General features: G+C 40.6%; 1 protein-coding gene across 1 annotated transcript in view; it reads left to right on the top strand.

Annotated features, from left to right (window-relative positions):
- Positions 1-20,541, top strand: part of LOC147678403 (NXPE family member 3-like) — a 317,395-nt gene that overhangs the window by 90,166 nt on the left and 206,688 nt on the right. The gene's annotated exons all lie outside the window — the stretch shown is intronic.

Genomic DNA, 20,541 nt, shown 5'->3' on the forward strand with positions numbered 1-20,541 from the left:
CTTATTTATAGTGTTAATGTCTCTACTCATTATAGTAATTTTTCTCGTTTTTACTTCTGCTAAATCACAATTTCCATGCTGAACTTCTAGCCAACGTAACGTAAAGCAACTGATTCCAGGGCATCAGTTTACTGGGAAAGAACAGAATGCACAGGTATACCCTTTTTACGACAAAACTTGGGCTCAGAAGACAGGCATACATATGGTATTTGAAAGCTAAAGAATGTAGCATTGGGGAGGTGATGTGACTAAAACTATTGACTTTGAAGCCTTGGCACCAGGACGCGAGTCATTATGGGCAAAACACAAACAGCTAGATTCATCATAGTCCCGCTTTGGGAGTCCTTAATAGCGATTATTAAGGAATCGCTATTAAGGACTTGCAAAACGGGATTCATGTAGGAATCGCTAAATAAATTGCGATTCCTACACATTCCTTATTTGCGATTAGCAAATTGCTAATCGCAAATAAGGAATAACTCCCCATTCATTACTATGGGCCAAGGCCCATAGGAATGAATGGGGAGCTATTCCTTATTTGCGATTAGCAATTTGCTAATCGCAAATAAGGATGCGATTTCAAGGGTGCCAGGGGTGTCCAAAGGACACCCTGTAGCACCCCTGAAATGTAATCTACATTGGTGTTGCGCACACACATGTCCAAAGGACATGTGTGTGTGTAACCTGCAACTTAGAAAAATGCATTTAAATGCATTTTTCTAAGTTTTCGCTATTTACCACGAGGTTTGACCTCGCGGTACATAGCGGCCCAAAATTGCGATTTCGCAATTTTAAAATGGTTCATGAATTGCATTTAAGGAATCTCAAATAGAGATTCCTTAAATGCAATTCCTCGCAAATGTGCGAATTCTTTATTAGCGAATTTTGCATTTGGGATGGTGAATCCCAAATGCAAAAATTGCACTCGTAATTCTCCCTCTGCCTAGAATTGTTAAATTGATTACTGTAATCCCCTCATTGTGTGCAATATCTTGTATTGTCTTCCAACACCCCACGTAATGTACATACATCTCTTGCTTCATTGCTAGGTCTGCGCTAGATGACTGTCCGAAATAGAACTGCAAATAGAAACAAAAGGCACAGTAGCACAGGGTGTGTTGAAGCACTAACATATTACAGCAAATGAAAGAGATGAGTTCAAATAGACAGCAACAAACAAACCCACATATATGGAACACTGAACAATAAACAGTAAGAGACTGGCAAATAGAATGGAAGTAAAGTGATATTTAAACTTAAAGAATATACAGTGTGTCAGTGTCAATGGATAAATGTACCACTATTAGTCAAAATAAATCAGATTAAGAGGGATTAATATCTAAGTGAAATGCTGTGCTATAACCGCAGTGGTGTTTACACCAACAAACAGCTAGGAACAATATTTATAACAAAATGTAAAAAACATACACAGGGGGATGGGTTTGTGTGTGGGGGGTGGTTAGAAAGGTCCCTCTGGTGCTTTATTTCCCCTGCAGCTTGGGCTCCTCGGGAAGAGCCTCCAGATCAGTTTTAGGGCCTGATTTAGAAATCAGCGGACGGGTTGCTCTGTCAGGTTAGGGACGGATTTCCCGTCAGCTGAAATATAAATTCAATAATATTCAACCCCGGTGTGACGGAGTAACCCGTCCGTCAATATCTAAATCAGGCCCTGAGTGTTTTTTTCTCTTTCTATTCTCGATCAGCGCGATTTCATTTCTCCTAAAAGTGAAAGTAAAACGAGCTGATGGGCTCATTTTACTTTCACTGAATCAGTGCTCTGGGGATATCTCAGCTCCTGGAGCACTGATTCTTTTGGGAGTGGTATCGTTGCAAAGGGGAGAATCTCCCACAGATTTCAAAACTTTCCATCACAGAAATGTTAGGAAAATTTGTTTTTTAGTCAGAGTTTGGGGTTTACACAGGGATTCTGGGTGAAAGAAAACCAGTGATAGCCATAACATAACATGTGTATTTGTAAAGCGCACGTTCACCCGTAGGTATTTTGGCACTGAATAACTGATGTTTATTGTTACCTTACTCAATGGTACTCATTTTATGAACCTTAGATGGATGAAAGGCTGAATGGACCCATCAGAATTTGAACCTGTGACCATGAGGTCAAGCACAGCCCGCTGCAGTGGACGGATAAGTCCACTGAGCCACCTGACCCGTCCATGCAAGTTAGCCCACCCTGGATTCCCTCTGGTGTCTAGTTTTCACAAATGTGCAAGTTTCCTAGGTGCTGACTGAGCTAGGGTCCAACATCCACAGCAAAAAAAGTTTGATTTACAGCAAAAAAAGAGATGGGTTTCTGTGGACAAATGTGATGTGTCCATGTAGCATTTTGAACCCTTTCCCCCTGCAGCCACTAGGCCTGCCCAGAGAAGTGAGGTGCCAATTTTATCTGGAGACTTAGGGGAATGCTAGGTGGAACAAAGTTTGTAGTTCCCTGCAGATTCCAAAACTTTCCATCGCAGAAATATTTGGAAAATATGTATGTTTCAGTGAAAGTTTGAGGTCTGCACGGCATTCTAGGTAAAAAAACAAAAAACCTAGGACGAGCCATGTAAATGACCTTACTCTGAATTTCCCCAGGCGTCCGTTTTTCAAAAATGTGCAAATTTGCTAGGTCTCCTTAGGTGCCGGCTGAGCTATGGTCCAAAATGCCCAGCCATCCACCTTGTAAAAACATAAGGATCAATTTTCAATTAAAAAAAATATGATGTATCCATGTTGCGTTTTGAGATGGTTCCTGCAATGGGCACTAGGTCTACCCACACAAGTGAGGTACCATTTTTATCAGGAGACTTTAGGGAATGCTGGCTGGAAGGAAGTTTGTGGTTTCCTACAAGTTTGAGGTTTGCAAGGGACTCTGGGTAAAACAAATAAATCCAAGACATCCTACTCTGGATTCCCTTAGATGTCTAGTTAAAAAAAATATGCAAGTTAGCTAGAAATCCCAATGCTGAGGTAGGGTAAAAATCCACAGCTAACCATCTTGCAAAAAAAGGTCAGTTTTGAGTGGAAAAATGTGATGTATTCATGTTGTGTTTTGGGCCATATCCTGTTGCAGGCACTTAGTCTAACCACACAAGAGAGCTACCATTTGTATTGGGAGACTTAGGGAATGCTGAGTAGAAGGATGTTTTTCACTCCCCACAGATTCAAGAACTTTTCATCACAGAAATGTGAAAAAAATGTGTTTTGTAGTCAAAATTTGAGGTATGCAAGAGATTCTGGGTGAAAAAACCTAGTGAGAGCCATGCAAATCACCCCACCCTGGATTCCGTCAGGTGTCTAGTTTTCAACAAAGTGCAAGTTTGTAAATGCTGGCTGCTAGGTCCCAAAATTCACAGCTGTGCACCTTGCAAAAAAGGTCATGTTTTCTGTGAAAAATGTGATGTGTTCATGTTGCATTTAGGCCCCTGCCCCCTGCCAGCACTTGACCTACCCACAACAATAAGGTACTATTTTTATCAGTAGACTTGGGGGAATTTGTTAGGATACCCTTTGTGCCGGATGAGCTAGCGCCCAAAATCCAAAGCTACCCACATTAAAAAAAGGTCAGTTTTCAAGGGGAAACTGTGTTGCACCCATGTTGCGTTTTGGCCCATTACCTGTCAAGGGTACTGAGCTTACCCACACAAGTGAGGTACTTTTTTAATCGAGAGACACATGGGAACATAGAATGGTAGAACATTTGTTAATACCAATTGGAATGTGCTGCATGTGTGCTTTCCAAATGTTAGCCAGTGTGTAAAAAAGAAGATAATTTGAAAAACACCTTCTAAATCCTGTGGCAGGGGATGACATTAAAAAAACAGTGGGGCGCTACATACATTGAAGCAAACATATATACATACAAATATAAAATGACATTACATTAAAAATTATAGGAAGGAAAAACTGAAAGTTTCACTTAGCTTATCCTGCAGCACATCCTCGATGTTCTCCAGTCCCTGGCTTCAGACTCCTCCAAGCGCGCAGTGATGTCAACCAGACAACTACCTTATCCAGTCCAGACATTGCTTTCAAACTGTTCAGCAGAGAGTGAAATATAAAAGGTTAATAAAATCATTTGTCACCATTCTAATTTTCCACCCATGCTGCAGCAGTATGGTGGGGCGATGCTCCTATATCGGAACTGCTGCTGTCTAAATCATGTGCTGATACAGGTATCCACAAATTAAGAGATGTACAAATAACCACAGCTCCTAAACTCCATATCTTGTGCCCATTTCAGAAATCCAAAGATTTCCTCAAAGCCCATTTTTACTCTACATATTGCACCATAGGAATAGGTCTATACTTTATACACAATAAAAAATCATTGTATGATGCGGCTCAGTTGTTGGCTCTGGGTATCTTGGGTTCTCGGAGAACCTACAAACCCTATGCATCCCTGAAAACCAGAAAAATCTAGCAGACGTAGTGATATATTGGTTCTGTAAATCGGCCACTGTGACAAAAAGTTACGGATAAGAACGTTGTCACAGATGAACATTTTTCCTACTCATGCCTACTCATGTTAAGGGGTTTAATCATAGAAATGGGGACCTGGTAATTTGTTAGCATTAGAAATAGACTGGTGTTTTCTCTGCCCTCATTCTATATGAAAAGGTTAATAAAGAGGGATTTCCACCTAACACTTTTTGGGCAATGAACGTCCGTTATAAAAATAAATTACAGAATTATTTCCTTTTTTTTCAACATAACGTCTGTCATTTTTTTTATTTTAATAGCTGAAAGTTAACTCTTGCATCCAAAACCACGTAATCTTGATGGAAACTATCTGTAGGCCAATAAACCCTGTACTTCATGCTTACCAAACACAATAGCTCACCAAAAAGGCAGATTCCAAGAGAGAAGCAGTATTTTGGTTATGGCTCAAGATAGGCTTCCATGACATGACTAAGCACATCAGCAGTCTATTATATCAGTGATGGCCTCCATGAATGTTTCAAATGGAAAAGAGTCACTTCATAATGGAAAGAGGAACATGTTCCTGTTACTTTATGTGGAACAATGAGTGCTTCACATAAATGTACACAGTAAGAAATGCACATACCAGTTTCTAGTTACAAGTGGAGACTTGAAGGCTAATATAGAAAAGTCCTGGCAATGCAGGAAAAATAAATACTGTAGTGCAAGTGATTTGAGTTCTTTTAATTTCCATGAGTTCAGCTATATGTATATACTTTTCAAAGATAACCTCCTCCTGTCCTAGGGTTTTATAGAATATAAAAATATGTGTGTGTATGTGTATATGCGTGTGTGTGTGTATATATATCCATCTTTATTCAAGCGAAACAGCCTTTGTGACGTGTTTCGACCATAAATCCGGCCTTTTCACACTTACAGCGCCATTATGGACCCTCCTTTATATACTATTGTGTGTTGTATATAGACATAGAGAAAATACTCGCCCTGTGAAGGAAAGCAATTCTTCTCTTGTCCCACATCAATTGCAATTCTATCTTACTGTAAATTAAGGACATAATCTACCAGACCTCTACATAAATACAATAATACATAAATCGTAATTGCAAGCCAAAATTCAAAGCGCTGGGGATTTTTGGTCAATTATCTTACAAGCAGTGTTAAATCCCCTGTGATTAAACTCTCAACCATGCAACACTTGTGTAACACATACGTATGACAAAGTGTCTCAAAGTTTTACATTGTCCCTTGTTATGCAACTTTGCCCTCCATGCAAACATGCCTGTAGCTCAACAGTTGAGAAAGGTGTCCTTTCAATAGGTTTGCACATGCCGTGGATATCAATGAGTTCCTATGGCACCCACTTTAAATGATTCCACAAATGAAAAAACAGGGAAATGCTTGTTTCCAATTAAATAACTGACATAGTCCATGCCACTTTTAACTCTGTTCTCCATTGCCCTTCCCTACCCAAGCACAGAGTAATTCAGGGATGCAATTTAAAAAATACATAATCTTCTCCAAGTGCATCCCAATCCCTTTAAAAATATTTTAAATATATACACTAGGAAATCAAACTGTTTCGAGCCAATGTTCACTGTGAATGGATGCGCACAATCCTATTTTGCAGTTCCTCGCAATCCTCCTACACCAGCGCAAGTCCTTAATTATCAGGTTAAACAAGGACTGAGTAGATCTAGGATGTGGTAAGACAAAACACAGTCCTCACCATGTGCGATACAAAGGCAATAAATGTGTGAATACACTCTCCAAAGTGTCCCAACCCACTAATTACCTAAAGAGGAGGAAAAACTAACCAGCTCCAAGTATAAGCAGGAGGACCCTCCCAGCTTGACTGAAACACCTCTGAAAAAATAAGCAGCCAACACTCTACAGAGCTCAGTATTACCGCTCATTTTAAACCCCATCGTAAATTTCAAACAAGAGGAATTTGTGGTATTGGCCATGCTAGACTCTGGGGCCACAGCCAATTTCATGTATACTACTTATTGCTCAAAATGAGGGATCCCTACCATAAAGAAAAAGAGCCCCGAAACAGTCATGGCTCTAGACAGTTCTTTTCTGACTTACAGTACAATCACTCACCAGACTCAACTAGTGTGGCCATAAATGTCAAAATCATGAGGCAGAACTAGGTTTTGAATTAATTGATGCACAACAGTTTGGAATAATTTTAGGAATGCCATGGTTAGCATGTCATAATGCCAGAATAGACTGGTCTAAAAGGAACCTGACTTTTCCCTCAAATTGGTGTCACCAACATTGTCAAAAACTGATACCTTTGACAAGACAACTAGGTTTCCAGTGATCATGCATTTAATCTCAACAGCTGATGAGCAAGACATAACCTTGCCTATGGAATAGGAAGACTTTCATGGCGTCTTCAGCAAACATCTGGCAGAGACTTTACCTCCTCATTCGGCATATGATTGCCAAATTGATCTGGTCCCTGGTGCTAAAATAGCATGCAGTTGGATTTGTGCCACCCAAGAGCAAGAGGAGTTATACCTACTGAGTTACTTAGATAAGTTTCTCCAGAATATATTATTTCGACCATCAAAATCTCAGGCAGTCTAGCCCTTATTCTTTGTTCATTAAAGTAGTGGGGAGCTTTGGCCCTGCATAAAATACAGAGCTCCTAATAGCACCACTGTAAAGAACCGGTACCTCCTTTCTCTCATTCCAGTATTGCTGGATCAAGTTAAACATGTTAACTTCTGTACTAAACGTGATCTATGATTCACATTAGATCTGGAAATAGATGTAAGACTGCTTTTTGGGCCTGTTACAGGCTGTTTAAGTACTGTTTGATGCTGTTTGGACTATGTAATGCTCCTACTGCATTTCAATTTTGGCCAACTATGTACTATGCACATTTCTAGATAAGTTTGTTATTGCATACATCAACAACATTCTTATCTATTCATATTCCCAAAATGAGCACATCATCCATTTGAAAACAACCCTGACAGCTTTAAGACAAAATAGCTTTTATTGTAAACTCACCAAATGTTTGGCTCACACCACCAAGGTGGAATTCTTAGGATTCCTCATACCTCCTCAAAGCATCTTCATGGCTGAATTTAAGATTAAGAGCATTACTGATTGTCCTTAACCTCAACATTTTAAAGATTGTCCAATCATTTTTTAGGTTTGTGAATTTGTATAGGAGGTTCATTCATCATTTTAATTCTAAAGTCACCTCCATTACTAAACTGCTTAAAAAGAGGGTAGCATTTGCTTGGATTCAAGAGCAACACCAGGCGTTTCAGGACTTAAAAAAAGCCTTCACTAGTGCCCCAAATCTATATCTTCCAGACTTGTCTAAACCTTTTATAGTTGAGTCAATTGCCTTTGATAGAGCAATTTGAGAAATTCTTTCTCAGCTGGATTCTGAGAATGGCCAATGACATCTTGTTGCTTATCTGCCCAAAAATGTGTTACCAGCTGAAACAAACTACATCATAGTTGTAAAATAATTGCTGGCTATTTGAAAGGCTTCCAAGGAAAGGAGACATTATTTGCATGGGGCCAAATGTCCTGGTAGTTTTTACCTACTACCATTACCTCCAGTTTCACAGGTGTGCCTGAGCACTGTCAACAGACAACTAAGTTGGACCTTGTTGTTTGCAAAATTCTATTTTATTATCACCGTTTGCCCCCTAAGTGATAACCAAAATGTGGATGCCTTATCCTATTGCTACCTTGAGGAGACAGAAACTATCAATCAACCACCATCCTTGATTGCCCGAGAACATATTATTGGAGTAGCTAACACAGAGATTATCCCTAAAAAATATATGCCTATAAAAAACTTTATTCTAAAAATCTCAGGATTCAACTTTTGAGATCTGCAATGAGCTACACTTCCAGAACAATAACCTTAATATACCAGTTAAGACCTTACAATTGGAGATCCTTCAGTGGTGTCATGACCATCCATTAGCTGGGCACCCAGGTCATACCAGAAACTCAAAATTTGTAAACTGCAATTTCTGGTGGCCATGCTGAAGACAAGATGTTTTCACCTTTGTTTAGAAATGTGACATCTATAGTCAGGCCAAATCAGGCCACTCAAAAAATAAATTGCCACCTTCTACTAGTTTCCATGTAGCAACAGATGACCAAATTGTGTTGGTTAACCGAGAGTTGAAGAAACGTTTGTTACTTCACCCTCGGGTCTAATTCCTTATGGGTAGTGTTATTGTGGGAAGCTGAGTTTACTTACAACAGCTCGCATCATGCAGCCCTTCACATGCTACCATTCTACACAAACTAAGGATATCACCCTAGGTATCTACCTTTAATACAGTTTTTTGTCAAAGTTCCATTCCCTGTCTCACCCTGCACCTCAAACACATGGCCCAGCTAGCACAGACAATGTGTTGAAATGTCATGAAGACCAGTACTCAGTACAAACAGGTCGCTGACTGTCGTCAACAGCTTGGTCCTTCTTACTCGCTTGGAGACAAAGTGTGTCACTCTATAAAGAAAGTAACCTTCAAACACTGCCATCGTTACCACTCATGTTTTATTAGGCCATTTGAAGTACACTCTCAGATTAATCCAGTAACCTTTAAGGTTAAACATCCTCGGTCTATGAAGATTCATCCTGTTTTTCATACTTCCTTACTAAAACCAGCTGTGCCCAAATCTCGCTCCTGTCTACCCCCTTTGTTAGTACCAACGTCTAAGTTAGTGCTATCATGGACATGAAAATGTGCAATGGTCACCAGTGTTATCTTGTTGCCTGGAAAGAGTATTGTCCTGAGCAAGATTCCTGGGCGCCCGCAACTGCCATTCATGCTCCCCTCCTGTTACGTTGCTTCTATGCTCGCCACTGCAAGTTAGAGACTCTGTTTCTCTTTTATTGATTAACTTTTGGTGGTAATTGATGACACAAACAATGTGCCGCAAATATTAAAACAAGTATTAAAAGTCCATGTTATCAGCATGTTTGTACTAATAATGGTCCAATGCTTAAACAACAAGATAAGTCTTTATTGGTATCGTTTTGTGTGATTTAACACTCATGCCAATAAGGGGCTTTACTATTTGACACATTTACTTGTGCTGACTCTGATGACTCATGCGTTCTTTCCCTTTGGCAGCAGGTGTCAGTTCTGGAACAATAATCAAATGACCTGATGACTCATTTATTTGTGCTGACTCTGGTGACTTCATTGTTGTTTCCCTTTAGCAGCAGGTGTTTGTCTTGAACATGCTTACATGACCTGCTGACCCTGATGACTCATCTGTTTGTGCTGACTCTGATGACTTTATTGTTTTTTCCCTTTGGCAGCAGGTGTAAATCTGGAACATGCTTTAGGCCACCCCCTTCTTAGATGGCATTTCTATTTAAAGAGGCTGTTTCCTTTCAGCTGAACTTGCTATTCATATCTGGTTTTGAAAGGAGGTGCCACATCGAGGAGCCAAATTCCCAGGAGATTCTCTAGATTCCAGAGTGCTGTTTAGGTCTTCCTACTGATCAAGGCTGCATGGGTTTCCTGACACCCGGCTCTCTTACTATGTGCGTTTAGTCCTCACTCATCTTATTCAGAAGTTTGGATGCTGTACCGTGTTCTCGTGCCCAGGAAGAATTTTATTGGGCAAACTGGAAAAAACTGCACTCTGGTAAGCTGGCAAGTTGGGGAGGCACGTTTAGGTCTGCACTAGTGGTTGGTGAAGGGAGATCAACCAACCATAGCATGAGAGATACATTGGGAACTAAATCCTAGTTCCACCTCAGTGGAAATTTATCTTTGGATATTTATGCTTGTTGTGGGAACTCTTAATGGACCTTGAAAAGAACTGTTACAGCTTTTGATTCAGGAATATCGAGAGCCAAATGATATTTGTTAATTGGGTGTGTGTGCGTGCCCCCATTCACGAGCCATAAGGGGCCCATTCCCCATTGTGAAATCATATATTTCAAGGGAAGGGGTTGATGGCTTCCTTTCCTGAGACAATATTTGGCCTCCTGAAGACCACAACCCCAGGGCCTTCTTTATTTTTAAATATAGTGTAGGGGAGCATGCGCTCCTGTGGGCAGCAAAAGTACTGTGTCCCAGGGTGGGCTCCACAGAACACAGTATATGGGCTGGCCCTGGGCTATGCGGTCTGTGGGGTCTGTGGGGTCCTTTTTGGACTTGGAAAATGCATGGGGATTTTGGGACACCCCCGCCCATTTTCTTGGCTCTTGCTTTACAGATTACTATATATATATATATAAGAGGAGGATTTCAAAGGAAGAAAAGAGGCGGGAGGGGACGGGGCTCCGTCGCCCAACAGGAATAACCAGCACTACTAACCGCACTATCATTAATTTGACCTCTTTGGAATTAACAGCACAAGAGGAAGATATCCTTAAATTGGGACTCACCTATGCAACACCTCGCAATTTTGACTATGCGAAGACTAGATGTGACATCTATAAAGCAGTGAGAAAACTGAAACTTAGGAAATTCTATGCCCAAAAGAAAAACTCTGGAGAAAACCGAACGATCAACAGCGGCAATAACTTCAATGCTTCCCAAGGCGGGAAACATCACTTACAACGCATTTATTACAACGCACTACCATTACAACGCAACCATTACAACGCAAACCATTACAACGCATTGCGCTGGGGGGCGCTCTAGGATAGGGAATATATTTAATTTACTATCCAACACCTTCCCTACTATCCACGGGGACAGGAGTTGGAATAGTAAATTAAATAAATCACTATCCAGCGCTTAAAAGCACTATGCGTTGTAGTGGTATGCGATGTAAAAACCGCGTTGTAACAGCAGGCGTTGTAATAGCCTGCGTTGTAACGACACCAATCCTCCCAAGGCACAAGAATCATATCAGAACTATGGGAGACAGATGGTCGTGGCTATGATAACACGGAGGATGTGATGATTGAAACAAACGAAATAGACCAATGGGGGAACAGAACCTCACTAATCACTAATTTCAGGCCTCCTTCCACATTTTACCCCATTCTCCCGCGAGACAATCTTGACATCTTTCATGAGAATGTGGTATCTGATTTGAAAGATCTGCAAAGAAATGTGGGTAAGACCAAAAAACATTTTGACAGCCGATCACTGCAGTACACTGCACTCACCAACAGATTGAGGAAAGAGAAGGATCTGGTAGTGAGAATGAGTGACAAAGGTGGGAACGTGGTTCTGATGACCAAGGCCAACTATGACAAGGAAGCCTACATTCAGCTGAATGATCGGACATGTTATGAGCGCGTCCATAAACGTGTATTGACTAATATCAAAGAAGAGTACCATCGCAAACTAGCCAAATGGAAATCCACCAAATTGATTTCAGAAGCTGAATTCAAGTATCTAAAAGTCGACAATCCCATAACACCGATCCTGTACTTTATACCAAAAGTACACAAGGACCCTCTGAACCCACCGGGTAGACCTATTATATCTGCGAGAGGGAGTCTCCTAGAGCATACATCTGTATATATTGACTACTACCTGCAAGGCTATGTACATCACCTGGGCTCATATGTACAAGATACAGGGGACTTTTTGACTAAAATACAGGATATTGAATTGTCTGCAGGAGACTGGCTGATAGCTTTGGATGTCACAGCATTATACACGAGTATAACACACAAGGATGGCCTAAATGCAGTTCGCTATTATTTGTCAAGAAGGGGTCCAGAGTTTGAAGAACACAATGCTATGCTCCTTGATATGTTGGAATTTTGTTTGGTCAATAATATCTTTTTGTTTAACCAGCAAGCATACCGCCAGTTGCAGGGAGTAGCCATGGGGGCCAGCTTCTCCCCAAGCTTCGCGTGTCTCCACATGGGAGCTTGGGAGGAGTTGGTCCTTGGCCTTGAATACCAGCACTACATACGCAACAAATTGGTGGCATGGTTCCGCTTCATTGACGACCTGTTGGTCGTGTGGAGGGGAAGCCATGACGGAGCACTTGAGTTCATTAACCAAATCAACAACAATGATCTCAATTTAAAATTTACTGCGACCCTTAGCCAGGAAAAAGTTACATTCCTTGACACAGAACTGTATGTCAACGACAGTAAATTGGAATCCAGATTATACCGCAAGGCCAGGGCTGGCAACAGCATTTTACATGCGGCCAGCTCGCACCTAGCACATTTGATCTCCAGCATTCCCTATGGGGAAATGTTGCGATTGAGACGAATTTGCAGCAATCCCCGAGATCTGGAGCAGGCTCAAAAAGAAAGCGAATCTCGCTTTCTTGAAAGGGGTTATTCAATCCAAGTAATAAAGAGTGCCATACAGAAATCAATGGTCTTATCGAGGGATGAGCTTTTGGTTAAAAAATCTGAACGCCAAACGACATCTGTTGAGAATACTCAAGGTGAGGGGAAACCAGGGGCGAACTGTTTTAGAATAATAACTGGCTTTAATAGACAGCACAAACAGATTCGCAAAATATGTGATAAACACTGGCCTATTGTTACCAAGGATAACGTTATAGGTAAAGACCTCCCTAAAAGAGTATCACTCACTTTCAGTAAAGCGCCATCTATGCGTGACCATATAATGGTAACTAATTCAGAGCCTTATGTAAAATCCTCATGGTGGCAGGAAAACAATGGTTTTTACAAGTGCAAAACTTGTAAAGCCTGCCAACATGGAATTAACACCAGGAGTTACAGAGATGGTTTCACTGATACACAACACCCAATAAACCAAGTACTAACATGCAAATCTGAATTTGCGGTGTATGTTTTACAGTGTCCCTGTGAAAAGAAGTACGTGGGCAGCACCAAACATGCTGTGCACAGAAGAATCCTCCAACACCTTCGCGCTATCAGCAATGGTGACAATACCTACCCGGTGGCTCGCCACTTTAGGGAATGCCACCAGAGCGACAACACCAATCTTAAATATTGGGTGATTAATGCGATCATTAACAGCAGAAGGGGAGGTGACAGGGAAACCAAGTTAAGGAGGCTTGAAACCAAGTATATCTTGTTACTTAACACTAAGACCCCGATAGGCCTTAACATCACGGAGGATCTCTATACTTGCCTGCCCTGACCCTTTTTCTATTCATGTCTCCTCTTCATGGTAGTCATGCGCGAGGTGAACCCGGCCGGGTGAGGCTCGTGCAGGCACCATGAATTGGCTGCGCAAAATAGATATTCCAGAAATATGATCGACTTTAGCTGCTGCTTTCAGATAAACCACTAACAATGATTTTATGAATCCACTATGCACTTGTCAACATTGTTTAGTTTATTATTTTGGTTATGGTAATCACTATATTTTTTCTACAGTAGCATGCACTATGGTCATATTGCTTTTTCTAATAATTTACAAATAGTAGAACTCCGGTCAGAACATGAAAGTTGAACCTAACTTTGAAATACAGCATTAGATTAAAGACCAATACGAGTAGAAAGGCATAACGACATTATGTTTTGACAAAGTCTGGCTACAGAATATGAGGTTAGGGTTCCAATAGTATTATTGGTCCTTAGGAAGAGAAAAATGAGCGTATTTTGCACATATTTATTGACATTTGCTTCATTTTGCACATATTGCGATATTTGCACATGTTATTAGAATTGTCAATAATGTTTATATAAGATGAACTATGCACTTGCACTTTATTCTATGTATTTCTCCTTTTCCCTCATATTTACAATCATAAGCGGACTTGTCATCTTCATGTATTTTACAGTGATTGTTGCCATTAACAATTCACTCATACTGGTATCCTTATATATATCTATGACGTTGGCATCTACTAAAGGTATTTTACTGTCATGTAATTTATTTTACAAAAAGTTAACGCTACCATTCAGTAGCTGGAAGTATATCTTCCATGTCCATGCTAATGATATTCACAGGTGATACTCATTATTTATCGTCACTAGCACTTTAAAAGGGCTGTCCTACTATCAGAACGTTGTCATGTGAACAAGGCTCCGTTGAGCCGAAACGTCTTTGACAGTACCTCTGCAATAAAAAGAAAAGCAAGAGCCCATTTGGTCCGTGTCCGAGTTTCATTTGTTGGCTGGCGAGACTCGTTGCAGCGCAATACGAAAGCGGTATTCCTGATATATATATATATATATATATATATATATATATATATATATAGTATATAAAGATCACGGCTGGCAATATTACATTGCATGCCAACAGCTCACATCCCAGGCACCTCATCGCCAGTATACCTTACGGTGAGGTCCTTAGACTCAAACGTATTTGTAGTGATGAGGAAGACTTCCGCAAGTGTGTTGATGACATGCGCACTAGGCTTAGACAGAGAGGCTACAGTGATAAAATCATCAATGCGGCTATTAATAAAGCTGACAAACGCCCTAGAAGTAGCTTATTCAAAGAGGGACCCATTCAACCAACACCTGAAGATACCAACTCAGACAACCCCAGATTCATTTTGACCTACTCACGTCAGGAAAGGAAATCAAAGCCATTGTACAAAAACACTGGCCTATTGTCCTTACAGACAGTGTCTTGGGTGAACGGCTGTCCATTCGCCCTGCTGTGACTTTCAGAAAAGGCAGATCCATGGGCAATGATCTGGATATAAATTCTGCAGAGACAAGAAAACCGACACTGTGGTTACATCCTGCAAAGGGTTTTAAAAAATGCAATGTATGTCGGGCTTGCAAATTCGGCTGTAATAAGTCGACGTATGAGACCCCATTTGACCCTATTTCCATCAAGGGGAGTTTCAATTGTAAAACGGACTTTGCTGTCTATATCCTGACATGTACCTGTGGTTTAAATTATGTGGGAAGCACAAAGCTACAGGTACATGTCAGGATATTACAACATTTAAGAGCCATCCTCCATAATGATGCTGCCTATCCCCTGGCAAGGCATTTTGCGAAGTGCCACAACAAAGACATCAATTGCCTCTCTTATTTGGTCATTGCCGCCGTTCCAAAATGTAAAAGGGGCGGCAATAGAGAAAAGAAATTAAGGCAGCTGGAGACCAAGTTCATATTAGAACTAGATAGCAAATGGCCAAGGGGTCTCAACAACTCGGAGGACATGTACACATATTTATAAATAGTGTCTTTATATGTGTGTATCGCTGCAGCTCACAGAAATATTGCATTTGCACTTTATCTTTTGCCCATGGTCTCACAGAGCAGTTCTGCCATGTTTACTCTTGTGACTCTCTTCATTGTTTTTAACTCATTTTATATTGACTATGACAACAAGACATATCTTTCATGGCTTTTTCCATACGTCCTACGGACATTGGTTAAATTGTTTTCGATATCCTACTGTACGAAAACACTTATTTGTGTATATACATCATTGACCTGCTATGAATTTTAATACCAGTATAAAGGATACTAGGGACCTTTTGTCACAAATCATAGATACTCCGTTTGACCCAAATACTATGACCTTGGTTGGGCTAGACGTTGAGTCACTGTTCACCAGCCTACCACAGGATGAAACACTCTAGATGCTAGAGGATGCCCTCTATATGAAAGAATGGCACTATAACACCCCAAGACACTTTATTCTTGAGTGCTGTAAACTGGCGCTAAAGGAATTTTTTTTTGAATATGATGGCAATTTGTACATTCAAGTCCATGGAACATCTATGGGTAGCGCTTTTGCGCCTTCGGTGGCCGGACTATACGTTAGCCAATTTGAAACCCAGCATGTCCTCAATGAAACTAATCCATACTCTTCCAGTATATTATACTGGAAGAGATACATTGATGACATTTTTTTGATTTGGGACACTCAAAAAGATCTACCCCAATGTATAGTCTGGCTCAACAGTTTGGATCCCTGGCTCAATTTTACATACACCTCTAGCAATCAAAAATTGGATTTCTTGGACCTCACTATTTTTAATAAAGACAACATCCTGCAAACAAAGACCTATACGAAACCAACGGCCAAGAACAGCCTTTTATCGTATAAAAGTTACCACCAAAACCTCTCAGGGACAACTTACCCTACAGCCAATTTCTAAGGCTTAAAAGAAATTGCAGTATGAATGAAGACTATAAAATCCAAGCAGAAGAATTTAGCCCAAAATTGAGAAAGAGGGATTACACCGAAAAAACAATCAGAAATTGCAAAAAAAGAGCCAGTAATCAACAAAGAGAGTGCCTTCTACAAACTTACCAAAAAGAACCGATACCAGATCTCACTACTTGTGTGACCACCTTCAACCCAGCCACATATGCTGTACAAAAATTAATAAATAAAAACTGGCACATCCTGAACACAGGAAAATTTGATTGGCCAAAACCTAGATTCGCCAATTGCAGATCAAAAAACCTTAAAGACGTACTAGTGCACACTCGCCCTCGTAAACAACAACCAGCAACCATTACGAGAGATGCAACGATGACACCCATAACATGAGATTACCCGTGTGGGATGTGTGCCGCATGTAAGACCACATCAGTTTCCAAAACTCTGCAATTATCAGAAAGTTTTACATGGACACAAAAACAACATACTACCTGCAATTCCTCTCATGTTATCTACATGGTGAGCTGCCCCTGCAAAAAACAATATATTGGGATGACATGTCGCAAAATCAAAACACGGATTAGTGAACACAAAAGTAATATCAGACTAAAGAAAAATACTACTAAACTGTGTGCACATTTCATCGAAATGAACCTTTCTTGCGATGATATACATTGGACAGTGATCGAGATGTTGACCGATAAGTCACAGAATGCAGAAAAGATGCTGTAGGAAAAGGAGCAGAGGTGGGTGAACCGATTGCGCACTGATGAACACGGGCTAAATGATAACATTGTGTGGCACCACTTTGCCCATTGACCTCATTAACCTGAAAACATACTAATGGGAACAAATGCTTCTCCTGGAATATACACGGAAAAGGCAAACAATTTTACCCAAACTAAGTTGTCTGTTTGATAATAACTACACCGTTAAGAACCACCCAGTGTTTTAACGAATATTAGAACAAGCAGGCTCCTTTAAATACAATCGACTACTCGATTGCGGCCCCTTTAAAACAGAGCAACCGGAACACCATCGATATCCGGGGGCAGAGCCAGCACTAGTCAGGAAACTCTCCACACGCGGGTAATGGCGCTGATAGAGAGACCTTCAACTTTACGGTAAGACGCAGCGTCCCCTCTTCCTGTCTAACCCTGCGACCATCTCTTTACAATCTCACTAGCTCTGCGCTTAAAAAGCGACCTCCTCCGCAGGAAGCAACGAGTTCTACAAATTCAGGTAGGACGCTCTCCCTTTGTAATTTATATTGTGTATATTGCTTGACTCGGCGCTAAGCATTTTCAACTTGTTATGCACTGCCTAAGATACCAGCATTCCCAACGCATTCATTTGGCGCTAAGTCTTTCTTATAAAATATGCACCGCCTAAAATACCAGCATTTCCAACGCATTTGTTTTTAGAACGGGACCTAATGAGCGCCATACATTGCAATAACTACCGACCACCAGCCACAGGCGCCCCATTGTTATTTAGCTTATGATATACATCCAGATCACAATCCCAATCCTGTAATTCAGATACTGTATAAATTTACTATGCGTTTACAATAACTGAGCCCAAACCTACCCTCCTCCCCACGATTCTTAATAGAGTACAACCTAGTATTTCTCCACAAAAGGAAAATGTTTACCCCCATTGTGTAAAAATGAACTTTGGATAAAAGTAAAGTTGTTCGCGCTAACATGTAATTCTCTTTCAGAAACCGGATAATTGTTCCTATCTTGAAAAGACATAACCAATACTGCACAAATAGTGTGAGTATACTTTCTTTGTTTTGTATGTCCTGACGAAAGCTTCACAGACCCCTCGGGCCTAAGGAGCTGAAACATGTCGACGAATCCACAATAATCCATATACTCACAGACCTAGTAACTCGGTCTGAATTAAGTATCACATTATTTTAAACCTACTGAGAACCTACCCCTTAATAAATCCTTGGGGTTGTCTTCTCATTTTTAATTTCCATTTTTTGCACATCACGTTTCTTTTCTTTTTTCACATTGTAATTGGGAAACCCCTCAATCTTTGGACACTGCACCAAACAACCCAGAGGTGCCTCTGGATGAGGCTGGCAGCCAACGCACTGAAGAAATCCCAATGATAACTGCCTAAACTTCAATGCGGGGCGGATGAAACACATATACCGCACTCCGAATAGCATTGAGTTTTTTTGAGGGTACTCTTCTTCCTTGAACCTGAGGTTGTAAAGTGTAACAAGTGTCCATTTTCATTTTTGATAACTTTGTACATATTACATCATTCATGACATGGTCAGTGACATCGCTGATGACATCACTGATGACATCTCAAATGACATCACTGATGACATCATCCAGTGTCTGTGTGTTTCTGTAAAGTTTAAATATGTTTTACATATTGAAGAATGAGTGGATGTATAAGTGTCTGGATGAAGGATTTAGTAGGTGCGTGACTGACTGTGTGAATGAGTGATTAAATGTGTCTTACTGAATGCATGTTTTAGTGACTAAACTGTCTGAATGTGTGCATCATTAAATCTGTTGTTGTGTAAGCTGTAGCATATGTTGATCAGTAGCTATATGAGTGGCTATATGGGTTATTGATTGGTTGCCCAAGTATTTGTATGTGAGGGTGAGTGTGTGTGTGGGTGGCTGGGAGGTGTGTGACTCTATGCATAGATGTGTGAGCAGTTGATTCACTTGGTGTATGGGTTCAAGAGTGCATCTGGAAACAGCTGTATGGGCGGTTGACTGTGTGCATGGGTGTGTTGGTGAGTGAATGGATATCTCAGTGCTTCATGTTCAAGTAAGTACATATGTAAAACACAGTGCATGTGTGAGTTGGCATATATAAATGACTATACATGAGAGCCAGTGATTGTGCAAGTTGCTGTATGGATCAATGTGTACTTGTATCAGTGATTGTAAAAGAGAGTAAGTATGTGTTAGTATATGTTTGAATAAGTAAGGTTTTGTGTGTATAACTATATAGATGAGGAAATGGGAGTGTGATTGATTGCATATGATAGTGTTGTATTGATGAGTGACTGTATGTATTTAACACTGGGTGTATCAAAGATTAGATTAGAGTGTGAGGAGGTGCATCGTATTATCACATGAATGATGTCATCAGTGTTGTGATCAGTGCTGTCAGTTGATGATGTCATCGGTGATGTCATCAGTGATGTCATTTGAGATCTCATCAGTGATGTTATCAGTGATGTCACTGACCATGTCATGAATGATGTAATATGTGACATTATCAGCAGTGGATTGCGGGCGCGCGAGTTATAGTGAGTCCAACTAACTATAACGTGGGAATTTCAATGGTTTTGTATGAGTAAAATTTTCAGCTAACTATAACTGGTGTGAAACCTATGGTTTTTTCAGTGAATTTCAAAGGTTTTTCAAATGCTAATTCCTAACTATAACGAGTGTTAAACCTATGGTTTTTTCAGTGAATTTCAAAGGTTTTTTAAAAGCTAATTCCACCTTCCTTCCTTTTCCATCCTACTTCTGCTTAACAGCTCTTCTTCCCTTTGGAAGGAAGAGGTGTTGTAATCTTCCACCTTTCCCCTCTATCTCTGTTCCCCCCTCTTACCTTCACCCAGTTGGTACAACCTCAGAACGTTCACTTGAAGGCTGCCTTAGAATATCGGCTGTGGCACTCAGCCTTACCCGGTGCCTGCAGCTGGGGGTGCGCTTTATCTCTTATCAAAATAAATGGAACTTGTAACTTACCCACTGGTGTATTGCTTAATTAGTACACCCTTAGAGGAGCGTTTGCAGATTGGTGGAAAAGGGGCATGACATCTGACCACCTCTCAGCAATACCACTGTGTGTGGCCTACTGGAGGTAACAGGTGGGCTAGTTGACCCCTAAGGGCCATAAGGAGCAAAGTATTCCCTATTCTATATGTGATGGAAGGTTTAGGCATCAAATCTGTGCCTTTTACTGTGTCAGTTGACATTGTTTTTGAAATTTCTGCGACTATTATAGACAATTTGAATGATCCAGTTGATGTGACTACACATAATGAAGACCTTATTGAAGAAGGAGATGGCATAGTTTTTTTTTACGA

This window comes from Lissotriton vulgaris, chromosome 12, assembly GCF_964263255.1.
Source record: "Lissotriton vulgaris chromosome 12, aLisVul1.2, whole genome shotgun sequence".
Lineage (NCBI taxonomy): Eukaryota > Metazoa > Chordata > Amphibia > Caudata > Salamandridae > Lissotriton > Lissotriton vulgaris.